At 49.5% G+C, this 8,778-nt stretch overlaps 1 non-coding gene across 1 annotated transcript; it reads right to left on the bottom strand.

The window, feature by feature from the left end:
* Positions 1-7,193: 7,193 nt before the first annotated feature.
* On the bottom strand, positions 7,194-7,300 carry LOC125996696 (U6 spliceosomal RNA). Its single transcript, XR_007491377.1, has one exon. It is a non-coding gene; the product is annotated as a U6 spliceosomal RNA (small nuclear RNA).
* Positions 7,301-8,778: the final 1,478 nt, after the last annotated feature.

Genomic DNA, 8,778 nt, shown 5'->3' with positions numbered 1-8,778 from the left:
AACAACAAACCAGCCTCAGAAGCCATGTCCCAGGCGGTGCTTCGAGGGGCAAGGCGAATGTCCAGGCCGGAGGCCTCCCTCCGGGTGGGGACAGGTCTTTTTCTGGCCATTGGCCCACCTGCCTTCCCTCAGGCCCTTGGGTGCTCCCCACCCACCCCCTCTTCTGGGAGCTTCGCCTGCTAACCACACGGGTTCAGACCCCAGCAGCTGCCAACTAGTTCTCTAATGACAGTTGTTCCTCTGGGTCTGGCTTCAGGAGGTCAAACTGGTTCCCATGTTTATTGGTCTCCCTGACTCCCTGGCTGGGAGGGGGGCGGGGAGGGGATGAGTCTCAGCCCTGTGTTTGCTTCTCCCCTTTCTGGGTGCTCTGCTGTGGAGACCAGACTCCCTCTGCCTTCTCAGCAACCCTTGGTGAGTGGCAGGGCTAAGTTGGCCCTCGTTTGAGGGTCAGGCTGTTTGACCTCCTGAATGAATCATGTTTGCCAAAGGCCAGACTACAGAAAACGAAGTAAAGAGAAATAGTCCCTCGGCCTCCTTGCAGCCAGCATGCCAGAGCAGTGGAGATGGCTCGGCCAGGTAGCCCCTGGCTTCTTGAACCCACTTCCTGGGACCAACACCTTATCCACCATGCTGGGCCCTGGTTGGCTGGTCTTCACTGCCTGTGGCTTCCAGAGGATAGAGGGGAGAACCAAGAGTTCTGCTTCCTGCCCTGCGGGAAGGCCTCAGGCTGGATCCCTGTGACCACAGCCTCTGCTCTTGACCAAGGCTCCCCCAGGCGTCTCCTTAGGTTCTGGCACTGGCTTGCTGCACCTCACTTTCTCTCCCCCGGCTGCCAACCCTTTCTCCCCACCCCCATGCCTGGCCCACATCTCTGAAGACAAAGTGTTTCCAGGCCATTCTCAAGGGACCAAGAATCCGTACAGGGGCGAGGCACTTGCCTTGAACCTGGCCAACCAGCTTGATCCCCAGTAGCCCATATGGTCCTTGGAGCTCCACCAGGAGTGGTCCCTGAGCACTAGCCAGGAGTGCTGAGCACCAGCAGGTGTGGTTCCTAAACCCAAAGCACATACGTGTAGCACATACATAGCAAGGCCTTTTTCACATGACCCCCCTTGGTTACACTGTTGTTCTCCCTCCAAGATCCCAATTCATCCCCCTGAAATCGCTGGTTTGCGGGAGCTTCCTCTTCCCTCATCCTTCTATACCTGACTCTCCAAGGCCTCCTCATGCCTGGGCCAATGCCTGTTATCTGCTGAAAGAGCAAAGGAGGAAGGAAGGGAAGGAGGAAAGAGGAAGTGGCGCATTTGCTGGAGAGGGCTTGGAGGCTGGAAGGACAGAAGTTTCTGAGGAGTCACTCCAGCGCTGGCAACTGAGAGGCCTTCGAAGCCCCAGGCGCAAGGAGGCAAGACAAAGAGCAGTAGCCTTGGCACCTGGGATGGTTTCAGTTTGGAACTCTGGATCTTCCCAGTGGAAAGCACTCGCCAGAGGCAAGTGCTATGCCCGTCTTGTTCGCTAGGGTAGTCTCAGAGCTTGGCACAGGGCTTGGCAGACACAGAAGGCAGAGGCCACTGCTACTGATTTTTGGAGCCACATCTGGTGGTACTCAGGGCCTATCCCTGGTTCTGCACTCAGGACTCATTCCTGATAGGGCCGGGGGAGGGGCAGATGGGTCGCTGTGGATTGAGCTGGGCTTGACAGTATGCAAGGCAAGCATGCTACCTGCAGTTCTCTCTCCCTGGCTCCCCAAGGGCTGTAATTACAACCACGAAAGACAGTTTGTCCAAAAGAAACGAGTTGGCAGAGGACCTCAAAGGTTGGATAGAGGGGGGAAAATGTTTATTAAAAAAAAAGGCTCAAGAGTTTGCAGGAAGGATGCAAACTTGCTTGGATCCATCCTTGCTTGGTACCACATGGTCCTGCAACGAAGGAGCAGAGGCAACCTCTGCTGCCTGTCGCCCCAAAACAAAAAGGAGAACAAGCCAGGTGGGGCAGTGTGGGTCTGAGGGGGGAGAGAGGGAGAAGCTGTGGGTCCTGCCATAGAGGAAGATAGTGGCCAACTGACCAATCGACCGGCTGGGTTTTTGGAACAGGGACACTGGCTGGGGAGGGTCAGGAAGATTGACAGCATCTAATAGGCCAGAAAGGAAGAAGCTGCAGAGCTGGTTACTAGGATGCACCTACCCAGACCTTCTAGAAGGCTCAGCTTCCTGTCCAAAGCCACTCTTTGGGCTTTGCTTTTTGTTGTGTTGTGTTGTGTTGTGTTGTGAGCAACACCCAGAGGTCCTCAGGGTTTACTTTCGGCTCTGTGCTCATGAATCACTTCCGGGACTGCAGCAAGCAACCTGCCTGCTGTACTATCTCTCCAGCCCTATTTGGGGGACTTTTTGTTAGAGCAGTGCAATTCAAATCCAGACATACCATACTCTGAAGAGTTCAAGACAAGCGCCTTAATCCATGACTCTCTCTCTCTCTCTCACTCTCTCTCTCTCTCTTTCCCTCTCTCTCTCTCTCTCTCTCTCTCTCTCTCTCTCTCTCTCACATTAGTCTGTATATGTAATTTTATAACACACAGAAAGATCTGGTGGTGGGATAACGTTGTAATTTATAAAGCAGGGGCGGACTCTCATGCCTCTAGATGAGGGAATTCTAATTATCCCATTTTGTAGAAACTGGTTTGGTTGGTGCTGGGAGATGGGCCACAGGGTGAGAGTATATGTGTGGAGTCCCAGCTTCCGTCCCTGCACTATAAGGACACCCGACTCCTGCCTCAAGCACCACATGGTATGGCCCCAAAACCAGAAAGAGAAAGAGATGGTTTGGCTTTCTTTGTTTTTTGTTTTGTTTTGTTGTGTGTTTTGGGTCACACCCTGCAGCGCTCAGGGGTTACTCCTGGCTCTATGCTCAGAAAACGCCCCTGGCAGGCACCGAGGACCATATGGGATGCCAGGATTCGAACCACCGTCCTTCTGCATGAAAGGCAAAGCCTTAACTCCATGCTATCTCTCCGGCCCCAGGTTGGCTTTCTTTTTGTTTGGGGCTGGAGTACTACCTGGCTTAGAAGACTTTGAGATGAATCAAACCTGGGCTCTTGGGCCAGAAGATAGTCCAGTGGGTGGGGAATTTGCCCTGCATTGGCTGACCTTCGTTTAATCCCCAGCATCCCAGATGGTCTCTCTAACACCTCCAGGAGTGATTCCTAAGTGCAGAGTCAGGTGTAACCCCAAACATAACTGAGTATGGTCCAAAAAGAAGGGGGAAAAAAAGCTCCTGGGGACGGAGCAGTGGCGCAAGTGATAAGGCGTCTGCCTTGTGCACGCTAGCCTAGGACGGACCGTGGTTTGATCCCCTGGTGTCCCCCCCACCCCCGGTATAGTCCCCCAAGCCAGGAGTGATTTCTGAGCGCATAGCCAGTAGTAACCCCTGAGCGTCACAGGGTGTGGGCCAAAAAACAAAAAATAAAACAACAAAAAATAAGATCCTGGATTGGAGAGAAAGTTCAGGGGTTAAGGAGCTTGCTTTGCACCTGTCCAATCTAGGTTTGATTCCTGTTAGCATATATGATCTCTGGAGAACTTCCAGGAGAGATCCCTGAGCACATAGCCAGGAGTAAGCTTTGAGCACCACTGGGTATTCCCCCCTAAAATAAAAAGTCCAAAGTGATAGCACAGCAGTAGGACTTTTGCCTTGCACGCTGCCAAGCCAGGACAGATCCGGGTTCGATCTCTGGCATCTCATAAGGTCCTCTGAGCCTGCCAGGAGCAATTTCTGAGTACAGAGCCACCACCAGGTGTGACCCAAAAACCAAAATAATAATAATGATAGGGGCCGAAGAGATAGCATGAAGGTAAGACATTTGCCTTGCATGCAGAAGGATGGTAGTTCGAATCCCGGCACCCCATATGGTCCCTCGAGCTTGCCAGGAGCAATTTCTGAGCGTAGAGCCAGGAGGAACCCCTGAGCACTGCCGGCTGTGACCCAAAAACCAAAGTAATAATAATAATAATAATAATAATAATAATAATAACCCCACTGGGAAAAAAACCTACATTTTGCTAGATCTTGCATACAGAATAGATAGCCCTTTGAACTATCTCCTGGGTCCCTAGAAACTGGTTTGAAAGTTTCATATTGCCCCAGAGATCTCACAGCTGGAAATCTGTGGTTCAGAAGTACTAATGTCACCAATCTGTGATTTAATGCAGAATGTGGCCTCCAAAAGAGTCATTTCAGAATCCAAAAAGACAAAGTTCGGGGTCCAGTGTCTCTAAAGCTGGTCATCACACACACACACCCCTGTAAATCAGGTCACTTTTGTTGTCTTTGTCTGTTTGTTTGGGGGCCACACCCTGATTTACTTAGAGGTCACTCCTGGCTCTGTGTTTAGACATATGGTGCTTAGGGGACCATATGGAATGCTGAGGATCGAACCCCAGAAGCTATGTGCAAGACAAGAGTGCTGCCCACTGTACTATCGTTCTAGCCAATCAGGCCACTTGGTAACAGGTTTTGCAGCTAAATGTACTGATCACCCTTTAACTGTCAGAAAGTCAAGACGGGGTTGTGGATCTTCTCCTCAAGAGCAGGTTGGGGAAGGGCAAGCTCATCAGGACACAGACACCAAAGACCTTTATACTGGGAGGACACGTGAAAAGAGGGCCAAGTGCAGGTCTGATTTTGATCCTTTCCAAATAAGCCAAGTGCTCACAATGAACATTTTTTTTTGGGGGGTTTTGGGGCCACGCCCAGTGGTGTTTAGGAATGACTCCTGGCTCTGCACTCAGAAATCGCTCCTGGCAGGCTCGGGGAACCATATGGGATGCTGAGATTTGAACCATAGACCTTCTGTATGCAAAGCAAACTGCTTACCTCCATGCTATCTCTCCAGCCCCGGGTTTTATTCTTGACTCTGTACTCAACGGTCACTCCTAGTAGGTTTGGGGGACCAGAGAACTAAACCCAGATCAGTTAGTTGCATGCTAGGCAAACACTATCTACTGAATTATCTCTCTGGCTCCAAATGAACACATTTGGAGGGGGGGGGGGTCATACCGGGCAGTGCTCAGGTGTTACTCCTGGCTCTATGCTCAGAAATCGCTCCTGGCAGGCTCGGGGGACCATATGGGATGTGGGATTTGAACCACCGTCCTTCTGCATTCGAGGCAATTGCCCCGCCTCCATGCCCCATGAACACATTTTTTTTTTTTTTTTTTTTTTTTTTTTTTTTTTTTTGTGGTTTTTGGGCCACACCCTGTGACGCTCAGGGGTTACTCCTGGCTATGAGCTCAGAAGTTGCTCCTGGCTTCTTGGGGGACCATATGGGACGCCGGGGGATCGAACCGCGGTCCGTCCTAGGCTAGCGCAGGCAAGGCAGGCACCTTACCTCCAGCGCCACCGCCCGGCCCCATGAACACATTTTTAAGACTAGACAAAGCTAAATATGAAGTGGCATTAGATATTTGTTCACTTGTTTATAATACTATTTTCAGGCTATGTACTAACATATCACATATATGTGATACTGATCATGTGAAAAAAATGTATCACACAAATATGTCCACCAATAAACCTAACTTTTCACAAAGGTATACAATTCAGTGGAGGAAGGGAGGCTTTTTCTACAAAATAGAGCTGAAGTAATTAGACATCCACAAGAAACAAACCTAAACTAGGTCTCTAGCCATAAAACACATTCAAAATAGAATATTTAAAAATGGGGGGCCGGAGAGATAGCATGGAGGTAAGGTGTTTGCCTTTCATGCTGGAGGTCATCGGTTCAAATCCCGGAGCCCCATATGGTCCCCCGTGCCGGCCAGGAGCAATTTCTGAGCCTGGAGCCAGGAATAACCCCTGAGCACTGCCAGGTGTGACCCAAAAACCACAAAAAAAAAAAAAAAAAAGAATATTTAAAAATGTATGTTTGTGTCACACCCAGTTGTGTTCAGGGATTACTTATGGCTCTGTCCTCCCGGATCACTCCTGGCATTGCTCAGGGAGCCAGATAGGGTGCCAGGAATCAAAGAAGGGTTGGTCGTGTGCAAGGCAAGCAAGCACCTTACACCCTGTGCTGTCTGTCTGGCCCCCAAAGTCTGAAATATTTAAAAAATCTACAGCAACGTTACAAAATATATAGCAAAAATCTCCTTTAAGACTTGAAAAAGGGGCTGGGCGGTGGCGCAAGAGGTAAGGTGCCTGCCTTGCCTGCGCTGGCCTTGGACGGACCGCGGTTCGATCCCCCGGCGTCCCATATGGTCCCCCAAGCCAGGAGCAACTTCTGAGCGCATAGCCAGGAGTAACCCCTGAGCGTTACCGGGTGTGGCCCAAAAACCAAAAAAAAAAAAAAAGACTTGAAAAAATTTTCAATGTGAAACTAAAATCACAATCTATAAGAGAAAGCAAAAACAGGAATTACTCTTTTTTGTTTGTCTTGGGAACACACCCAGAGGTTCTCAGGGGTCACCTCTTGGCTCTGTACTTAGGAGAGGCTGGAGAGACCATATGGAATGCCAGGGATCTGACCAGGGTTGGTTGCAAGCAAGGCAAACACCCTACCCACTGTGCTATCATCCCCAACAGGAATACATTTTAGGAAAGAAAAAAAAAAAAAAAAACTTCATCCAAATTCAACCCTTTAGCCTTGCAAAAGATACTGTAAGGAAGATGAAAACAGCATGGGCGAAAGAGTTCCAAATCACACATCTGGGGCTGGAGTGATAGCATAGCGGTAGGGTGTTTGCCTTGTACATAGCTGACCTGGGTTCAATTCCTGGCATCCCATATGGTCCCCCAAGCTTTCCAGGAGCTATTTCTGCACAAAGAGCCAGGAGTAATACCTGAGCGCGGCCTAGTATGGTCCCCAAACGAAGTCAAAACACGCATCCTACAAAGTTCTTTTTTTCGTTTGTTTCTTTTGGGTCACGCCTGGTGGCGCTGAGGATACTCCTGGCTCTGCACTCAGAAATTACGCCTGACAGGCTTGAGGAACCATATAGGATTTTGTATTCCCCCCCTATTTTTTAACCTTATTTATCTGGTTTTTGGGTCACACCCGGCAGTGTCCAGGCATTACTCCTGGCTCTACACTCAGAAATCGCTCCTGGCAGGCTCAGGGACGCAGGGATTCGAACTACTGACTTCTACATGAAGGGCAAATGCCTTACCTCCATATCGCTCCAGCCCCCATTTTTTTTATTTTTTTAAATATGGAATGCTTCACGAATTTGAGTGTCATCCTTGCGCAGGGACCATGCTAATCTTCTCTGTATCACTCCAATTTTAGTATATGTGCTGCCAAAGCGAGCACTAATTTTTTTTTTAATTTAAAAACTGAGGGGAGGACGGGAGCACAGTGGATAGGGCGTTTGCTTTGCACACACTGACCTAGTTTTGATCCGCAGCATGCCATATGGTCCTGAGTCTGCCAGGAGTGATTTCTAAGTGCAGAGCCAGGAGTACCCACTGTGGGCACTGGGTGTGGCCCAAAAACAAAACAAAACAATTTTTTTTTGTTTTTAGACCCACCTGGTAATACTTAGGGGCCAGTCCTAGTAGTGCTCAGGAACCTTATGGGTCACTGGGAATTGAACCCAGGTCAGCCACATTCAAGGCCCACCATTTAAAATTTTTTTTAAATTTTGTCAGTTTCTTCTATTATTTGGGAGTCCTGTTTTTTGAGGAGGTTGGGGTCCACAACTGGCTACGCTCAGAGGTTACTCCTGGCTCTGCACTCAAAAATCACTCCTGGCTCGGGCAACCATATAGGATGCCGGGGATTGAACCCATTAGTCCTGGGTCAGCTGCATGCAAGGCAAACAGCCTACCACTGTGCTACCACTCCAGGCCCAGGAGTTCTATTATTTGGGGCACGCTGAGTAATGCTAGGGGAGGGGCTGTGCAGTGGTAGGGACTGAACCCAGGGCCTCACACAGCAGACCTTGTGTTCTACCTCTGTTGTCTTTTTTCCTGGGGAGGGGGCTATACATGGCTGTGCTTGGAGGTTACTTCTGCTCAGAGGACCCTGTGGTGCCAGGACTGGAACATGGGCCTCCTGTATGCAAAGTGTGTGTTCCATCTAGTCCTTACTTGTCTCATGGGCCACAGCTGGCTCTACTTAAAAGCTATTCCTGGTATTTAGCTTCTGGGTCTTTCCTAGAGGTGCCATACGGTGCCGGGCACGGAAGCCTAACACACAGACAACATGAACACACTAGCCCTTTGAACTATGTCCCTGGCCTTAGTATATTTTCTGTTTTTGTTTTTTTTTTGGCCACACCCAGCGATGCTCGGGGGTTACTCCTGGCTGTCTGCTCAGAAATAGCTCCTGGCAGGCACGGGAACCATATGGGACACCGGGATTCGAACCAACCACCTTTGGTCCTGGATCGGCTGCTTGCAAGGCAAACACCGCTGTGCTATCTCTCCGGGCCCTTTAGTATATTTTCTAAATTCTTACTCTTTTTTTTCTATCTTGATTCTGTAGTTTATTAAAATTTTTGGTTGTTTTGGGCCACCTAGCTCTACATTCAGGAATTATTCCTGATGAGACTGGGGACCATCTGGAAGGTCAGAGATCAAATCCAAATTGGCCACGTGCAAGGCAAATGCTCCCGTTCGATTGCTCAGGATCCCCTACTTGTTCCTTCTAAATTAAACATATGGGTTAGAGCAATAGTACAGTAGGCAGGTCATTCACCTTGCATGAGGCAGACCAGGGTTTGATCTCAGGCATCCCATAAGGTGCCCCAAACATTATCAGGAGTAATTCCTGAGCACATCCATTGT

This window comes from Suncus etruscus, chromosome 18 (assembly GCF_024139225.1).
Source record: "Suncus etruscus isolate mSunEtr1 chromosome 18, mSunEtr1.pri.cur, whole genome shotgun sequence".
Taxonomy (NCBI): Eukaryota; Metazoa; Chordata; class Mammalia; order Eulipotyphla; family Soricidae; genus Suncus; species Suncus etruscus.
The sequence above is the reverse complement of the archived record's forward strand: the minus strand, read 5'-3'. Positions and strand labels throughout refer to the sequence as shown.